The 19,333-nt window shown below is 46.0% G+C and overlaps 4 long non-coding RNA genes across 4 annotated transcripts; 3 read left to right on the plus strand and 1 right to left on the minus strand.

Annotated features, from left to right (window-relative positions):
* Window positions 1–2,022: 2,022 nt before the first annotated feature.
* LOC138224727 (uncharacterized) lies at window positions 2,023–6,750 on the plus strand. The gene is made up of 3 exons (XR_011183152.1): window positions 2,023–2,106; window positions 2,179–2,223; window positions 6,558–6,750. It is a non-coding gene; the product is annotated as an uncharacterized lncRNA (long non-coding RNA).
* A 1,906-nt stretch (window positions 6,751–8,656) lies between these two features.
* Window positions 8,657–10,924, plus strand: LOC138224720 (uncharacterized). The gene is made up of 4 exons (XR_011183142.1): window positions 8,657–8,752; window positions 9,079–9,170; window positions 9,513–9,652; window positions 10,546–10,924. It is a non-coding gene; the product is annotated as an uncharacterized lncRNA (long non-coding RNA).
* A 3,806-nt stretch (window positions 10,925–14,730) lies between these two features.
* On the plus strand, window positions 14,731–16,241 carry LOC138224725 (uncharacterized). Its single transcript, XR_011183148.1, has 2 exons — window positions 14,731–15,140; window positions 16,106–16,241. It is a non-coding gene; the product is annotated as an uncharacterized lncRNA (long non-coding RNA).
* Window positions 16,242–16,723: 482 nt separating this feature from the next.
* LOC107075730 (uncharacterized) lies at window positions 16,724–18,602 on the minus strand. Its single transcript, XR_011183147.1, has 2 exons — window positions 18,282–18,602; window positions 16,724–18,187 (listed from the first exon to the last, which is right to left on the minus strand). It is a non-coding gene; the product is annotated as an uncharacterized lncRNA (long non-coding RNA).
* Window positions 18,603–19,333: the final 731 nt, after the last annotated feature.

Below are 19,333 nucleotides of genomic sequence, written 5' to 3' on the forward strand. Positions count from 1 at the left end.
CAGTGGAAAGATGAAGCCTGATTGTCCACATTTCTAATTCAAGTCTAATTCCATCATACTGTCAAACTCAGAGCTGCTCAATACAAACAGATGGAGTCACACTGACTCACTGCAACACCTTTCACAGAAAAGCAGAGTCCTGTGCAACAGGCAGGACTGACAGCCCCTCTGAACACTGTGCAGGATCACAGCAGCTACAGATCACTGCAGGATTCAGCGCAGCTCCAATTATCCTCAATCTTCACAGACATCATCAATTCACTTCACCTGAGCTGCAGTTGTGCAGTGGCTCCTGCAGTCCAGCAGTGCTCTCTGCTCTGTCTTTATTACAGAAGAGTGTCCTGCACTCGGCCGGGGCGTGAATCGCAGTTTTAAAGCTTTTATATTTGGCGGCGCGATATTTCTGCACGGCGCTGTGGCTTGTCGTGTAGCGCGCTTGTCTGCGGGCGGTGAGAGTTTGAATTAAAATCCCCGGACTAATGTGTAGCTAGTGCAGACCTGGGTTCAAGCCCCTAATGAAAAGCTTTTGTAAAACCCGAAACACAGTAGATGAGCAGAGATGCTACTTTTTGAATTGCAAGAACAGAGGGGATACCTTTTTATCTTTTTCGATTTTTTTCGTTTACCGAAATTTTGTCAGATAAGTATGACCGCGGAGTTACTCCAGATTTGGCAGGAAGTATAGCTCACTCTACTAAACCCCGACTCTATACATTTCCAGCCCGGCGCCCCGGGTTCGAGACCCGCCTAACTCGGCTGTTATTTTTCTCTCGAGCTAAACTTGAACTCTTCTGATTGGCTGCTGTTTCACCCACCTCTTCCACACGCTGATTGGAGCAGTGAACCCCGCCCTTAAGACAAGCCACAGCCCCCGTCTCGGTCACCATGGTGACGGGACCCGTTCCCTCAGCAGCGCGAAGCGTCATCCTTCACCTACCGGGCTGCGAGTGTCCTCGGTCTGCGGGGCTCTAATCGAGGCCGGGGATAGAGTCTGCAGTCTAGGCCGCAGACCAGCGGCTCCCGACTCCCCGACCATGACAGCCCGGTGCCCCGCGGCTGTAGCGCTGCGAGCCGCTTGGTGTGGCTGCTCACAGGGGGACCCGATTCACGGTTCTCTACACCCCTGTACCCCACCCTCCAGAATAATCAATTAACCAATTAACACTCACAGCAGTTTATTACAGCAAATAAGGATATACAGCATAAAACAATTACACTATACAGCAGTGTTATTAAGCAGGTATCCACGCATTTCCATCTCGGTCCCCGGTGTCTCTTATTTTGCTACCTTTGTCGTCCTTTTCGCGCTCATCAGGGGGTTCACGTTATAAATAGGGGCGGGTCTGTACTCCAAGCCCGTGCAGGCTGGGGTCCCAGCCAGAGGGAGGTGGGGGGACTCCGGCGGCTCGCTGGCTGGGAGAGAGGCGGCTGGTACCCCGCTGCTCTCCCGGTACAGGCGCTTTGCTCGGCTGCCGGGGGAAAAAAAAATGCATTAAGTTTTTCTTATGGGTTTTGACAAAAGCAGCAACTTTTTCTACGAGAAATACATTTTAAATGTTTTTAACTCTCTCGCTTTAACCTTTACAGGAGGACAACCGGCGTTTCGAGAGCAAGGTAAGCGGTATATCTCTCTCTCCTCACACCGGGAGTTTCAGTTTTCACACCGGGTCTCACACGGCTGGGCTCCAGTTTCCTGCGGTCAGTTACCAGTAACTCGAGTTACCAGTTTCCCCCCCAGTTCAAGCTAAACGGAGCGGTCGGCGCGTCTTCATGCAAACCGGCTCCGGAGAAAGAAAACCCAGCCGGACCTGCAGCTGCACAGTGAGTCGATACAGGTAAGAGACGAAGCCCCTGTGAAAGTAGTTTTCAGTCCTAAACGAGCCTTGAAGCTGCGCTTTCCTGACCGGGTCTCTCTCAGCCTCAAGGAAGAAGAGACTCGGACTCGCCTGTGGATCCGCCGCGGAGCTCCGGTCACTCGGTACACGGGTGGGTCTGCGCTCAGGTCTCCACGCCGTGAAGGATCCGACAGCCGTCGTTTAAAGCACAGAGCCGCGCCAGGATCCTGCAGAAGCCTGGAATACAAACAAGAAAAAGCGTATTGTGCAGGTAAAAAACACAATATACAACAAGCAGTTTAAAGAAGCTGAAGCACGATTTTAATACCATGTTTCTCCGCAGAGTCAAACCACAAGTCCTACAGCCAGTCCGGCAGCTCCGCCAAAAGTAAGTTAAGCAATTCATTTACTTTTCAAGCCCCATTTTATAATATTTTCCACTCGGACAGAGAAAAGCCGATAGCCGTCGCCCATGATCCTACTCCAGCTAAACGGTAAACTTGAGAAACTTTCTTTGTTTGCCAACTCGCTATTTAAAGGCAGAGAAGCGATTCGGGTGTCGGAACCGCTAAACAGCCGCGGATTGAAGTCTAATTGCAGACTGACCGCACCTGCTTTCTCATTCAGACTCGGCCAATAGGGGCGGCGGATCCCGGAGCTGCTCGTCTCTGCTGCTAAACAGCGAGTTTTCAAACAGGGACACGAGAGACCAAAAATCCCCTAACAGGGACAGTTAAAAATAAATCTCACCCGAGGCTAAAAATAGGTTTTAGTCTGAGCTACTCGGCTTGCAGCCCTTCCAGTGCACTCCACTGCAGTAATCTGACTCAACCAGCTGCTTAATTACTGCTGATCCTGCTCATTATCAATTCAACAGCACTGGGTGCAGCTACACTGTAATGCAGTGGACTGGAGAGGCTGCAAGTAGCTCTGATTCCAGTATCAAGGTCCCACCTTCACACTACAATACCCTGAGACAGGATGGGCTCCCACACTGACACTACACTGCCCACTCATGCTCTTTATTCACCTCAAGGCAACACTGCTCACAGGGAACACAAATAAGGAACAAGCAGGTGTTGACTCCACTCTGGAAAGGAAACAGGAAAATGGTTCTGGCTGTGGAGCTGTCTGTGTGTCGGGAGGCCATCAGGCTGCAGAGAAACAGGACACCTTGAGACAGAACAGGAGTCTGAAGAGGCTCTGAGACTGAAAGCAATCACTTCTACACCTGTGCTCAACCCATTACCTCACCACATCCTGCCCAAACAGTTAATAAACCTCATTCTCAGCACTCATTACTAAACCACTTTAGTTTCTCTGGTTTATTCACTCTACTGTGATGAATGTTAATGGTTCCTGCCCCTTGCCTGCTTTCTGACAGCATCCAAACCACACAGCAGTTCTCCTGTGCTTGTGTTGGGGTGAACTCGACTGTTGCAGGGGAAGGACATGTTTTCTGATGATGTGGAGTGAGTCTGAATCCTGCAGTTAGTATATGAATGTGATTCAGATATCAGGACTCTACAGTGACAGTGTTTAGGACAATTGGAGCTGCTGTCTCACACATGAAGAAAACTCCAGAGCCAGAATAAATGTTCTTCTCAGTGTGGAATTCTCCCCTACTTGTTCCTCTGCAGCTCCTACACTGACACTCCTCTCCACTCGGAGCACATTCAAACAAGCAGGTTTTTCCTACAGCTGAATGAAACTCCTTTCACCAACAGCCTCAGCTGCACTCCCACCCAAAGACACTCAGATCTTTTTCATGGTCCAGTGGAAGAATTCTAACAGCCCAGAATATGAACAAAGCACATTCATTCAAGTCACTGGCCGTCGGTCAGCCCCTCCTGTCAAGGTGTATTGATACTGTGGGACACTTGAAAATGCAGGTTTTCATTGGAAAGGTACAGTGTCCTCCATCAGTACTGCAATGAGTCAACTTTACAGTCAAGCAATTTGTTCTTGTGATCAGAACAGAAATATTGACTTAGTTTTATTCTGTGGTAATTCTCTGCATACATTTGATCATATTACAATAAACAATGTTCAGCTTTCCATTTTTAAGTTACTGGGACACATTCACTTTAAATACATTTCAGAGTGTAGAACAGTATGTGCTTGTATATCCCTCTGAGACAGTAACTGCATGAGGTCTGAGACCCATTGAGCTCACTGCCCTCTGTAATCATCTGAGATGCTTTGCTTTTGCCACAAAGTTCTTATTTAGTCTTCAGGTGCTCATACTTCAATTGTTTTTCCTTCTGTCAATAGTGTTGAAATCTAGGCATTAGACCAACAGGTTAATGTGTTTCTATAGTTATTCTCCTGATGACCTCCTTGGTTGCATTATAAACTGACTCAAAGCTACAGCACCTGAATATTTGATGTGTGTCCTCTGAGCTGAGATGTAGATGACATGTATGGTCCCTAACTAACACCACCTCTAATCCTACTCCTGTACATGTGATCAGCATCTGAGCTCAGAGGGAGCACAGAGGACATTGAGGTGTTGCTGGAGCTCTCAGCTCTGAGTCCACAGCCTTCAGGTTTGAGCTTCAGTGACCCAGTACACTAGTGCTGATGGAGACAGACAGGTGAAGGAGTCTCCTCATGATCTCCCCAGGCCAGGCCATGACTCTCGCAGGAGGTGCTGTTCTCTGGAGCATCTGCAGCTCCTTTCTTTCTCCACACTTGAACCTGTCATCTCTACTCTGAGCGCATGCTGACGCCTGGTGGAGGTAATGTCATGGCCTGGGGATGCAGGAAAGGCTCGGACTGGGTCACTTGTTATTGAGGATGTAGCTAATGATGGCAGCAGCAAAGGGATTTCTGAAGTTTACAGAAACGGGGTCTCTGATGCATTAGAAAAGGCTTCCATACTTATTGGACACTGCTACTGTCATGCAGCATGACAATGACCCAAAGCACCCAGTCAGTGCAAGCAAAGAGCTCATCAGGAGAAAACAGAAACTGGTCAAGTGTGTCTACAGATCTCAGTCCAACTCGAAGTCACTGCTTTAGCATGATATAAAGTAAAAACATCTCAAGAACAGGCGATACCTCATCTTCATTGATGACACTGAGTACAGTGAGCTCATTTACTGGTTTACACTCTGAAATGCAGGTAACATGAATGTGTCCCAATAAGTCAGACCATATGACATGATGAGGATTAATTCACCACTATTCCTGCTGCCTCCTGGTGTTCATCCACACTCACAGAGGTCTGAGATTATGATTTCCAAATTGAGGAGAATCTGATTTACAGGGTGAGTTGGCTTAGATCCCAAAACCCCGACATCACACTGACACTCCTTCACTACAGCTGCAGCACTGAAGTAATCAGCATTAATGTGGAAGTCTGACATGTACAATTCATCAAGCATATTCTGTAGTTGTCTAGAACTCCATCTTATATACTTATTTCTGAATTAATACTGATATTCTCAATCATTTAAGATTTAAAACCAGAACACTGAACTTGTTGCTGGACTTGTCAGCTACACCCCACTGTCTTCTGCAAGAACAGCTCAGTCAGGAGGTCAGCAGGTGGAAACAGTGGACAGTCTTGTACTGGCCAGGCCAGTCTCCACATTTAAATCCTCCTGAGCAATATTTTACAGGCTGAAGAAAATCAAAACCTCAAGAATAGACAACTTGGTAGCTGCAGAGAGGAGGATGCTAAGAATATTGAGCTGACTGTGTCCAGACTGCAGGCAGTTATTGTCTCAAAGGCAGCTTCACCCACATATTTACCAGTCTTTACTGTCACTTGAAATTACAGGAGTGAACTGGCTGTGCTTGAATATGATCAAATGTATGCAATTCCAAAAATAAATTGTATGTTTTATTCTGTTTGTTATTCATCTCCTGTTCAAGAATAAAAATTGCTTGACTGTAAAGTTGTGGCTCATTGCTAGGGTACTGGGTGTAGATCTAGGACGAGTCTGGCTGTATTTAACAATACAGGGGGTTGACATGATTTGCTGTGGAACTGAGGGACCTGTGCTCACGGGCAAACTGAGAACTAGATCTAGTTATGGGAAGCACTTGATGAGTAGTGACACCCTGTTCAGTGGAGTGTTCTGCACTCGGGTTTCAACTGTACAACAGTCTAGAGCCCATTCACTGATCTAGTGCTCAGTATCCCGCACTGTGCCGGGTCAGATGTGATGGCCGTACTGTACAGCACACCTCGCTCTGCATGACCCCGGCACATACAGATTCCTTAGAGCGCCAAGTTCTTTTTAAAAAGCCAAAACGAACCTAGAACGAGTTAAAATATAAAAGCAACATACGGGTGAGAGTAGAGTTTAAAAAGCACAACCCAGCTTGGACAAACAGACCGCGTCTCTGTCGGCGCTACAGCGAGATGTGAATAAACCGCATCTTGGTCAGCTTCCTGACCGATGTGTGGTGATTGAACGTTGAGATTAATAAAACTTCATAGGGTTCCTAAATTTGAATCGAAATTAAAGCGGGTGAGTATTTCTCGTGACAGTAAGGACACGGTCTGGAGGTCTTGAGCCCTTTTTATTCCAAATTCATTTTCCCGACATTGGGACGAGCCCGTGTTTAGCAAAGCGAGCTGCGCTGTACTACAGAGTGATTCCCTGAGCCCCTCCGCCAGCACAGCTCCTCACTCCTGTCTGATTACTGTCGCTGCGCTGCTGCTCAGTGCTGAACTCCGAGCTCTTACCTGCTTGTCTTGTGTTTCAGGTCTCCCCTGGCTGCTGTCCCTGCCGCCCGGATAGAACCCGTCCCGCACTGACCAGACTGCTGGCGCTGGACAGGAAATCGTCATCCCGGACGCCGTTACTTGTGATTCTGGTGTTTTTTTGTTTCGTTGTTGCCAACTGTCTTTGATTTGTATGCTTGCAAAACTTAATAAAGAATTTTAACTTCTGTCTTACTTTCTTCTTTTCTTCGTAACATTATTTCTTACACAAAAATAAAACCAAACAAAACGGTCAACGAGTACCGCCCACGATGCATATTCATGAGGGGCGTGGTTAACGAGAGGGCGTGTCGGATAATCGAGTAGGGGGGTGTTGCATTATTCATGAGAGGGTGTCACCAAATGATGACGTCACGCCAGCCAATCAAAATGTCTGGATGAGAGCCCACCTCCAAGAGTTTTGCTCTCAGGTGATTGGTCAGTTTGAAGCACAACTTCAATTATGGGATAAAACCCCTTTTTCACTATCCTGATTGGTTGAAGGATCTATCAATCAAATCACCACACCCCCAAAAATGACGCACTTCTTAAGGGTTGTCTTTATTTGATTGACATGAGGTTTAACCCAATCCCAGAAGCCCATCTCCAAGACCAGCCCCAGGTGAGATTTGTTTAATACTAATCAACTTTAATTCACTTATTGCATAAACAAATTATTCATTATAATGAATTAGAATAATATGAAATTTTAATTAACAATTAAACATTTAGACAGCAACTCTTTTTGTTTCAATTTCCCTAAGATATTTACATTTTTTAGGTAACACAATCTGAAAGACAGCAACCAAGTTTTTAAAAATACATTCTCCGAAAAAATGACAAATAAGCCAGAAGTAAAATGAATTTAAATTTTATTTGTGTTCAGTGCAAGTGTAAACACATTTTAGAAATCAAAAAGCATTCGAGTGAAAACGTTTTCTTTCCAGTTGAAAAAAGAAAAAACAGAAATCATTAAAACAGAACTTATTAAAATACAAGTGACTGATCAACCGATTTTAATACAAATTTAAATACACATGAGAGCGTTAACGCCAACATCTTACTGACAAAACAAGCAGTAGAAAAACAAATTCACACGGCAAACATGAGAAAATAACGTTATTTTCACTAGAATTGTTTTTTTATTTCATATCACATACGCAAATAGCTCATTAAAATACAAGTGATAAGCGCGCGATTTTAATAAATGCAAATTTAATGCAAATACGAGTTAACAAACATCTTAAAGTCACCTTTTCCATACTAAAGCAAAGTGAGCGTTTTAATTTAGTACAAACAATAAAAACCTTAAAAATTAAAAAAAAACAATTCTAGCCAAAAACTAATTTTCTAGTTCTTATTAACAAGAGAAATGCAAATCAGCTCATTAAAATACAGCGACTGATTTTAATAATGCAAATGTAATGCAAATATGAGTTAACAAACATCTTACAAAAAACAAAAAGTCACTTTTTCCACACTTAAAGCAAAGTAAGCGTTTTAATTAAATACAAACAATAAAAACCTTAAAAATAAAAAAAACAATTCTAGCTAAAAACTATTTTTTTAGTTCACATTAACAAGACAAATGCAAATCAGCTCATTAAAATACAGCGAGTGATTGTAATAAATGCAAATAAGGAGTTACTGCCGCCATCTTGCTAATTAAACACAAACAACACAAAACCGATCGATACTCACTAGCTGAAAGTCAGGAACGTCCAGTTTTAAATCCAACTTAACGATTCCGTGATGTGTCATAACGATATCATTAAAAATAGGCCAAAAAATGACTAAAAACGCAATAAAATCGAGAAAACGCCATTCACAAACCCCACCTCCACATTTCGGCAGAACTTCCGGAAGGAGCCATACTGGGGGCGGGGCGTATTTAAATAAGTGAATCTCAGCCAATCAGAATCCATGACGTCACGATCCCCACCCCCTCCCAACCCACGCCTGTTGGCAGTAGAGGGTGGGGCTGCACCGCCCTCATGCTTTGGGAGGACGAGCTACAAATTAGATTAATTGTAAAACCCCTGCCTATATATTGAATATTAATAAAGGATTTTGATGGGCAGAGCCGCAAATAATGTCGTCTCGCCTGTTTATTGGTTACTTTGGGCTCCAGGTCCTATAAATTCTGACCCAGCTGATTATCTTCTTTACGCGCGAGAGCCGGGCAAGACAGACAGTGGTAAGTAACTCGTCCAAACGATTTTCAAGCTTTACCCTCTGTGCATTTAAACCTGTATAAGGTAATCGTTTTACAATACTTCTCTACTCTATTTCTTATTATTTTCTCTGGGCTGTGCTTATGTTGTCTGCAGAATCTTGTGAATATTCGTTCATATAACGTGTTGCTTGCCACTGCTCTTGAAATGTACTTGTAATTCGAGACTAACAAACATCACTCTTTTTTCGGTTTTGTCCACTAAATCACATTTTCGTTCAGTCTGGCGGGACCATGTACGAGTCGAGAGGTAAGTTTCAGTATTTTCTCTGCATCTCGTTTCTCTCCAGCTCTCTCACTCCGGAGCTCGGCCAGGACTCGCGGCCCCAGTGACAGTGAGGGGAGAGTTTTACTGCCTGCTGTAAAGGCAACAACATGTCGGGTAAGAACCGGGGAATGGTGTGAGACAGACGGGGCGCTGCTTTCACATTTCGGGTCAGCTCTCTTGGGCAACTCACTGGTACCCTGGCTTGACCAAGAGGAGCGGGCTGTCGGGCTGTGGGAGCAGCTGTCTGCAGAGCCGCGGATAGAGACCGTGTACCTGGCTCTGCCGTCTGTGGCTGCAGGCTGCCCTCTGGTGGCGACTAAGAGCAACAGCCTGTGAGCTCACTCCACCACTTCACTGTTCAGTCCTGTACTACCGTTCTTACTCAGTGCAGTGTGAAATGTACTCTGACACAGCTCGATTTTAAGTTTTAATGACTGCACTTGTCTGTCATTCCAGCTTTAAACAAAGGCTTTGACTTCACCTCCAGCCTGGTTCCACTTTCACCTTCATCTCCCTCCCTGCTGCCTCCTGCTGCTCCTCCCTCTACTGAGGACTGAGACTGTGAAGAGTCAGAATCTGGCTCTGGGATTGACAGGGTGAGTTGGTTTAGATCTCTACACCCTGACATCACACTGACACTCCTTCACTACAGCTGCAGCAGTGTCACAGTCTAGATCTCTTCACACTTTCCTTTACTTCTTCCTCTGCCACTAATGTTCCTGATCATTTCAAATAAAGGCTGCTAATTCACAGTGATCTATGTCCATCACAGGAATCCTGAGTGTCTAAAGCTCCTCCTCTGAGTTCAGATGCTGATGGCATGTCCACTCCCTAACCCCACTACTAACCCCACTCCTCACTCTTCTACATCTGATCAACATCCCAGCTCAGAGGAGGAGCTGAAGACACTCAGGATCCCTGTGATGGTCAGAGATCACTGTGAATTATCAGCCTTTATTTGAACTGACCTGGAAGTCAGTTGCTTGAGTCCCAGACAGATTTCAGTCGACAGGTTTTCTCAGTGCTATATAAGTGCAGTCAGTACTTGTGGTGATTCATCTACTTCATGATCTGAAACTGAGTGGACCTGATTTCATGTCCATGTAAGATGTTATTGAAGTCTGTTTTTCCTGCTGTCACCCTTCTGCTATCAGTTTGTTTACCGTTGGCTCTATACAGGGCCTAGAATGATTAGAGTACATTAGATTTCTGTGAGCAAGATGCACTGTGTAGGACTTGACACGTTTATTGTTCATATTTCTCCAAGGGGTGTGGATAGATCTGCAGATCATTGTGTATCTTGTGTTTATCTCTTACTCCTTCTTCCTGCTGAGACTCTTCAGTGTTTGCCTGTATTCTATATCCTACCTCGATATGTCATTTTCTCAGTTGTTGTATTTGAAAGGAGATGGTCATACTGTATATGTGACTTGTTTAGCTTGTTAACTGCTAAATCCATCCTTATCTTTCTGAATTCGTGTCTTTGCAGCAGTACTGTAGTGGAGCTGATGGGAGGGGCTGCAGGTTTAAGATTTGTGATCTCCGCTGGCCAAATACACACCCTGAGACAGGCTGTGCCCACACCTGAGCACTGCACTGAGCTTTCCTGCTCTCCTGTCAGCTCAAGGCAATGCAAATATGGGACAAGCAGGTGTCGACTCAACACTGGAAATGGTTCTGGCTGCGGAGTCGTGTCTGTGTGTCGGGAGGCCGTCAGGTTGCAGAGAAACAGGACACCTTGAGACAGAACAGGAGTCTGAAGAGACTCCGAGACTGGAAGCAATAACTTCTACTCCTGTGCTCAACTGATTGATTACTGTGCCATTGTGATAAAATGATGACAATAAAAGGACGAATAATTAACATCACTATTAGTCTTCTCATTTCTTTTACATTGCTCTCGTTCTTGTGTTACTGTAGTCAGTCTTCTCTGACCAGCTGGTCACAGCTCCTGTACTGACCAGACCCAGGACAGCTGGTCAGCCAGTATTTCAGATGGAAATTAGGGCTCTAGATTGCAGGTCAGAAGATTAAAAGAATCTAATTTAGAACAATTTAAAGATGCAGCTTAGTTTCTAAATATGTAAGTGTTAATGAACTATGAACAGTCTGCAAAAATCCAGCCCCAGTTTCCTCACTGAGTGCTTTCAGTGACTTGAGCTGTTTGGGATGGAGGAGTCTGATGTAGCTGGAGCCTGATACCCCCTGTGTGTGTGAGGGAGAGGAGGAGAGCAGGAGTATGAAGGAAAGGGGGAAGTGAGGAGAGAGGAAGAGGGATACAGAGAGAAATCTGGGAGGTAAATTTTGGGGGGAGTGTGGGAGGCAGGAATCTGTAGATGATCAGACAGATTTCTTTCTCCTAGTCGATGGAGAGCTGGAGGAAGGGGTGATGCTGGTATAACACTTTCTCTGGGACACCTGAAGAGTCAACTCTCCACCAAGAACATCTTGGATTCTCTTTTTCATTGATCGGTTTTATTCAAAGCTGTAGTCAAGCTGAACCCCAATGTAGTTGTGTATATACTGTCTATAAAGGAGATGAAGATCACTAAAACAGTAAAACTCTTCTGATCTGTCTCCTCACACCCCTGGAGAAGCTGTGCACCTCAAACCTTGAGCCACAGATAACAACTGGGTTCTTTCTACACAGACAATCTAACCCCGTTAGTGAAGGGCAAGAGGGCTCAGTGTCTTGGCCCCTCAGGTGCTTGACCGCTGTGCTCTCTGCTGACGGGTCTTGTAGATGTGGGTCCAGCTGGAGGACGTCTCTGCTCCTGCAGTGGAGTCACCCGTTCGCCCGGTTCCTTCTGCTGGCCGGCTCCTCTGTGGATCTGGAGGGGGAGGCTGACTGGCCGTGTCCGGGGACAGAGGTCATCACGTTGCTCTCCTGTCCCTCCGCTCCCTCTCCCTGAAACCCTCTCTGCTCTCTGACTGACTGCGGCTGCGCTGCTGCTCAGGGCTGAAATCCCAGCTCTTGCCTGCCTGTCTTGTGTCTCAGGTCTCCCCTGCTGCTCCGACAGAACCCAGACCGCTGGCACTGGACCGGACGTCACTCGTTCACTGTCCTGAGTTTGTGATGCCCTGTGTCCAGCTCAGCTCTCACCTGAACACTTTCCCCCTTCACTCCCGATTCCTGGGGCAGATCCTCCTCTGGCCCCAGGTCATGACCTGGCTCTTCCCTGTCTAGGACTGGACACGCTAAAGGCGCTGGGATCCAGCTGAAACAGGAGCAGAAATCGGGAGTGAATGCCAGGTGGGATTCGGTGGAAACACACAGTGAGGCTTCTTGGATGGAAAATTCCCAGCTGAATGTCAGAGCCCCAGCACGGTCCTACAGCCAGTAGAGGAGTACCAGTGTCCCAGTGGGTGTGAGAAGCTCTCTCGCTCTGTCATGATCCTGTCTCCTGTACGACTGTTTCAGCTCTAGCAGCTCCGAGCCTCAGACAGGGGTGTAGTTTGTCCCAGAAGAGTTCAGGGAGGGCGAGAGAATTGAGAGTCCAGCTGTGATTTCTGTGTTGTATTTTGTCTTTGAACAGTTTGGGATGGAGTGAAATATTTGGGAGTCCAGCTGTGATTTCTGTGCAGTAGTGTCTCTCAGAAGAGTTTGGGGAGGGTGAGAGAATTGAGAGTCCAGCTAGGATCGATCTGCTGCAGTTTCTCTAAGAGGAGTTTGGGGAGGGCGAGAAGGAAGAGACCCCAGCTGTGATTGCTGTGAAGTATTTTCTCTCAGAAGGGTTTAGTCAGGGTGAGAGGAGTGAGAGTCCAGCTCTGATCTGTTTGCTGTAATTTGTGTCAGAAACATTTGGTGAGGGTGATTTCTGTGCAGTAGTTTCTCTCAGAAGAGTTTGGGATGGGTGAGAGGGGAGTGTGAGTACAGAAGGTACTTCTGTTCTGTAGCTTCTCTCAGAAGAGTTTGGGGAGGGTGAGTTGAGTGAGCTTCCTGCTGTGGTTTCTGTACAGTATTTATTTGCTCTCTGAAATGTCACCTTCTGACATTGCTTTTCACGGTATTACTGCAACTTTAAATGTCGACATTTGAACTGATTGAAGTAGTTCAGGTGGGTAGACGCGCCAGCATGTGTAAACTGCAAAGGAACAAATAATAGGTTTATTTCCTGCTGAAAAGAGAAGAAAGAAAACACAGCATTTCATCCGTGGAGTCTTCTTCAGGTGTGAGGTGTGTAGTATCACAGTGCTCCATTGCAGCAGATAGACAGTATCACAGTGTTCTAGTGTAGCAGAAACACAGTGCAGAAGACAATTTCACAGTGCACCAGTGCAGCAGAGAGTATCAGTGTTACAGTGCAGCAGACAGTATCACAGTGATTCAGTGTAGAAGAAAGACAGTATTACAGTGTTCCAGTGCAGCAGACAGACATTATCACAGTGTTATAGTGTAGCAGACAGTATCATAGTGTTATACTGCAGCAGACAGTATCACAGTGCCCCAGTGTAACAGACAGTATCACAGTGTTCCAGTGTTGCAGACAGTATCACAGTGTTCCAGTGTAAAAGACAGTATCAAAATTCTCCAGTGCAGCAGACAGTATCACAGTGTTCCAGTGTAGCAGACAGACATAATAACAGTGTTACAGTGTATCAGACAGACATTATCACAGTCTTATAGTGCAGCAGACAGTATCACAGTCTTACAGTGCAGCATACGTACAGTATCACAGTGTTCCAGTGCAGAAGATATACAGTACCACAGTGTTACAGTGTATCAGACAGTCATTATAACAGTGTTATAGTGTAGCAGACAGACAGTATCACAGTCTTATAGTGCAGCAGACAGTAAAACAGTGTTCCAGTGCAGAAAATAGAAAGTATCAGTGTACAGTGTAGCAGGCAGACAGTATCACTGTGTTACAGTGCAGCAGACAGACTGTATTACAGTGTACAGTTTAGCAGGCAGACAGTATCACTGTGTTACAGTGCAGCAGACAGTATCATAATGTTACAGTAAAGCAGACAGACAGGATAACAGTTTCCAGTGCAGACAGACAGTATCACAGTGTTCCAGTGTAAAAGACAGTATCAAAATTCTCCAGTGTAGCAGACAGACAGTTTCACAGTGTTCCAGTGTCGGAGGCAGCTGTGGGGGGTCTGTACTCTATGTAGGGGGATCCTGGCTGTGCTGGATTAGATCCACTGTCCTGGTATGTTAGTGAATTTGATTTCAGCATAGGTCACATCTTCAGCCATGGTGTCCCACTGTCTCAACGTCTTTAAAATGTCTCTTTCTCATCACGTTGGACTGCCTCTCCACACAGAGACAGAGGAAGTATACTGAATGAGGAAGAGTCAGAAGGAGGAGTTGTCTACATTGGTTTGGTAAATCATCCAAACAATTCCAGTCGATTTCTTTTTGAAGCCTATATTGTGACTCGTCCTACAAAAATAGTTACTCTTTGGATATTTAACGTAAAAAAAGCCCGCAATCTTAATGAATTCGTCAGTAATAAAATTACGCCTATTGATCGAAAGACAGAAGGAGGTTTCGATTCCGATAAATGTCCGCCAGGCGGCGGTGGTTGAGCCCACCTATCTCGCGATTGGTCAGTAGGTGTGATTGACAGTAAGTATTCCCAATTAGAGACGAGACTCAGTCCAGTTGCCCAATAAACTCCGAGATTCATGAGAGGGGCGGGAATCTTAAGTGTTTTTTCTCCTCCGCTCATTGAAACACAGGAAGAAATATTTAATCGTTGTTGCTTTTATTTGTTAAAACTCAGAGACAGCGTTTTCTACTACAGCTGTTAACTGTTGCTGTGTGTCTCGTGTTTTGTTCATCTGAACATGTGAAATCACGGAGCTACGTTACACGAGTTGCTGTGAAAAATTGATTTTATTGTTTCAGACACGTTGTGCCTCAATGATCGTTAACCTTCGTGCAGATGAAGAAGATGATGATGATAATAGAGAACTCAAAGTGAAACACTCATGTGTCAGAGCATGTCTTCTAACTGTCACTGAAGAACAGACTGAAGCTCAAACCTTTTCAAAAGCTAACCCCTTGAGCTGTGAAGATCATGAGGACCAGCTGGACAGTCCACTGTCCACTCCACAGCCCTGAGGACGGAGGTAGGCAGGACAAGAGCTCGTCTTTAACAGGAGCTGTGACAATTGATGGTGTATTTTCGTTTGTTTTTATATTTATTTCTATCGTGTTTTTTTGTCTTTTCGTGATAAATGTGCTGTGTATTGTGTTGTGTCTTTTACCTGCCTGAAAAAACAGATGTCCAGTCCGTAGGGTCAGTTTGTCTGCAGCAGGGCTGTCCAGTCCTGGTCCTGGAGGGTTCAGTGTGTCTGCAGCAGGGCTGTCCAGTTCTGGTCCTGGAGTGGTCAGTGTGTCCGCAGTAGGGCTGTCCAGTCCTGGCCCTGGAGTGGTCAGTATCTCGGCAGCAGGGCTGTCTAGTCCTGGTCCTGGAGGGGTCAGTGTGTCTGCAGCAGGGCTGTCCAGTCCTGGTGATTTAGTTACTTCATTAATATTTATTTTTCTCCGACGGCAGGCGGAGCGATGCGCCGGTTGGAGTATTCTCGGTCGCATTTAATGGCAACGTCAGCTCAAAGATTTGGTTCAAACCACCAAATGGAGACGGGCGTGCCGACAAGCAGGGTCTGCTGATGCGGGATTAACGCTAGGATGAGAGAGATTAATATTTATTTTTCTCAGCATTAGAATAGATAAAGAGAGAATGCAGATTGTGGTTTAATCTTTATTTAAAAATAACTTCTTGAACATTATTAAAATGTTTATCTTTTCAGACACATTAAATATGTATAGAAAAAAAGAAAATGTTTTGAATACCTGTTTAAATGTGTTGCTTTATATATACCTGTACAGATACAATCTGTCAATGCTGTATCTCCTCAGTATGCTGTATGTTTGTATTCTCTCTGTTCATTCTTGTAATTGCCATCGTGATGTGGAATAGTGTTGTCAGTTGTTGTGTTGAAAGGAGATGAGCTCTGTTGTAGTAAACTGTGTTGTGCTCTTTGATCCCCCTGTCTGAGCTGCTTCTACACTGCTGTGGGTATTTTCTCAGGGACAGCCTCTGAAGAATCTGGACCAGCCTCAGGAATGGACACCGATATCAGCTGACTGGTCCTTCACTCCTTCATTCTGATGGTTAACTAAATTACTGTACTGTTTTTTTACGTGATAAAGCACTATTGATCAGACTTTTAGTCACTTGTTTTTATCTTATTTTGTTCTTTAATTCAACACCAGGTTGTGAACACCTTTTCTATGCTCTTGGGCTTTATTTCCAGTGTCTGTGGGGGAAACTGCAGTCTTCGTGTTGATGAGAGAGCTGACTCACACTGACTCATTGCAGTAACTTTCACAGTGAAGCAGAGTCCTGTGCAATATGCAGGACTGACAGCCCCTCTGAACACTGTGCAGGATCACAGCAGCTACAACTACCTTCAACATTGAGTGACATATACCATTAAAATTTTAATTTTCAATTCACTTAATTTGTGCAGTGGCTCCAGCAATGCCCTGTGCTCTCAGGTCTGTCTTTATTATAGAAGGGGGTCCTGCTGTCGGCTGGGGGATGAATCGCAGTTTTAAAGCTCTTGTGTTTTGGCGGCGCTGATGTTTTACTACGGTGCTGGGGCTTGTTGTGGAACGCGGTAGGCTGCGGTCAGTGAGAGTCTGGGTTCAAATCCCCAGACTAGGCTGTGGTTGGTGAGGATCTTGGTTCAAATCCTCGGACTACACAGCATTTTATAAACCCCGAAACAAAGTAGTTGAGCAGAGATACTACTTTTAGAATTGCAAGAACAGGAGGGATACCTTTTTATTTTTTTCCCCGTTTAGCGAAATTTTGCCAGTATGACCGCGGAGTTACTCTAGACTTGGTATTGGTATCTGCTGATATTGTTCTCTGGGGATGAACTTCCGCTCTTCTGATTGGCTGTTCTCACACCCACTTCTTCCACACGCTGATTGGACACTATTAACACTGAACCCCGCCCTTCAGCACAGCCACACCCCCTGTCTCAGTCACCATGGTGACAAGACGCGTTCCCTCAGCAGCGCGGGGCGTCATCCTTCACCTACCGGGCTGCGAGTGTCCTCTGGCCGGCAGGGCTTTCTTAGCGAGAGCGGGGATGGAGGCTGCCCACTCCCGACTCCCCGTCCACGACAGCCCGGTACCCAGAGGCAGTAGCGCTGCGAGCCCCTTGGCGTGGCTGCTCACAGGGGGTTCTCTACACCCCAGACCCCAGAATAAATCAAACCACTCTTAGCAGTTTATTACAGCAAATAAGGATATAAAGCATAAAACAATCACACTATACAGCAGTGTTATTAAGCAGGTATCCACACATTTCCATCTCGGTCCCCGGTGTCTCTTATTTTGCTACCTTTGTCGTCCTTTTCGCGCTCATCAGGGGTTCACGTTATAAATAGGGGCGGGTCTGTGCTCCAAGCCCGAGCAGGCTGGGGTCCCAGCCAGATGGAGGTGGGGGGACTCCGGCGGCTCGCTGGCTGGGAGAGAGGCGGCTGGTACCCCGCTGCTCTCCCGGTACAGGCGCTTTGCTCGGCTGCCGGGGAAAAAACATGCATACATTTTCTGTTGCACGTTTTGACAAAACCAGACAAGTTTCGGACACGAACATCGTTTAAAGCAAGTTTTATCTCTCTCGCTTTAACCTTTACAGCAGGACAGGGGCAGGCGACGTTTCGAAAGCAAGGTAAGCGGCTTCTCTCTCCTCACACCGGGTCTCACACGGCTGGGCTCCAGTTTCCTGCGGTCAGTTACCGGTAACTGAAATTACGAGTTTCCCCTTGTTCAAGCTAAACGGAGCGGTCAGCGCGTCTTCATGCAAACCGGCTCCGGAGAAAGAAAACCCAGCCGGACCTGCAGCTGCACAGTGAGTCGGCGAGTCCAGATACGCCCGGGTTGAGAGTCAGCGTTACCGGTAAGAGTGACGAAGTCCCAGCAAAAGTGGTTTTCAGTCCTAAACGAGCCTTGAAGCTGCTCTTTCCTGACCGGAGACTCGGACTCGCTTGTGAATCCGCCGCGGAGCTCCGGTCACTCGGGTGGGTCTGCGCTCAGGTCTCCACGCCGTGAAGAATCCGACAGCCGTCGTTTAAAGCCCAGAGCCTCGTCAGGATACTGCAGAATACAAACGAGAAAAAGAGTTTTGTGCAGGTTAAAGTATAAAATACAACACAAGCAGTTTAAAGAACTGGAAGCACGATTTTAATACCATGTTTCTCTCCGCAGAGTCGAAGCCACAAGTCCGACAGCCCGTCCGGCAGCTCCGACAAAAGTGAGTTCCGAATTTCACTTTATTTTTCAAGCCCCATTTTATTACATTTTCCACCAAGAGAAGCCGTCAACCTTCGCCTAGAATCCCACAGCTCCAGCTAAACGGTAAATTTGCGAAACTTTCTTTGTTTGCAAACTCGCTATTTAAAGACAGAGAAGCGACTCGGGCGTCGGAACCGCTAAACAGCCGCGGATTGAAGTCTAATTGCAGACTGACCGCACCTGCCTTCTCATTCAGACTCGGCCAATAGGGGCGGCGGATCCCGGAGCTGCTCGTCTGCTGCTAAACAGCGAGTTTTCAAACAGCCCGAGTGCAGAAATCCTGCTGCAAGTCCGGACACGTGAGATTAAAAATCCCCTAACAGGGACAGTTAAGCATAAAATTAAATCTCATTTGAGGATAAAATAGGATTAGTTTGAGCTACTCAGCTTGCAGCCTTTCCAGTGCACTCCACTGCAGTAATCTAACAACCAGGTGCTTAATTACTGCTGATCCTGCTTGATTCCAGTATCAAGGTCCCACCTTCACACTGCAATACCCTGAGACAGGATGGGCTCCCACACTGACACTACACTGCCCACTCATGCTCTTTATTCACCTCAAGGCAACACTGCTCACAGGGAACACAAATAAGGAACAAGCAGGTGTCGACTCCACTCTTGAAGGAAACAAGGAAATGGTTCTGGCTGTGGAGTTGTCTGTGTGTCGGGAGGTCATCAGGTAGTAGAGAAACAAGACACCTTGAGACAGAACAGGAGTCTGAAGAGGCTCTGAGACTGGAAGCAATCACTTCTACACCTGTGCTCAATCCATTACCTCACCACATCTTGCCCAAACAGTTAATAAACCTCATTCGCATCACTCATTACTAAACCAGTTTAGTCTCTCTGGTTTATACACTCTCCTGTGATGAATGTTAATGGTTCCTGCCCCTCGCCTGCTTTCTGACAGCATCCAAACCACACAGCAGCTCTCCTGCGCTTGTGTTG

The sequence above is a fragment of the Lepisosteus oculatus genome, chromosome 23 (genome assembly GCF_040954835.1).
Source record: "Lepisosteus oculatus isolate fLepOcu1 chromosome 23, fLepOcu1.hap2, whole genome shotgun sequence".
Lineage (NCBI taxonomy): Eukaryota > Metazoa > Chordata > Actinopteri > Semionotiformes > Lepisosteidae > Lepisosteus > Lepisosteus oculatus.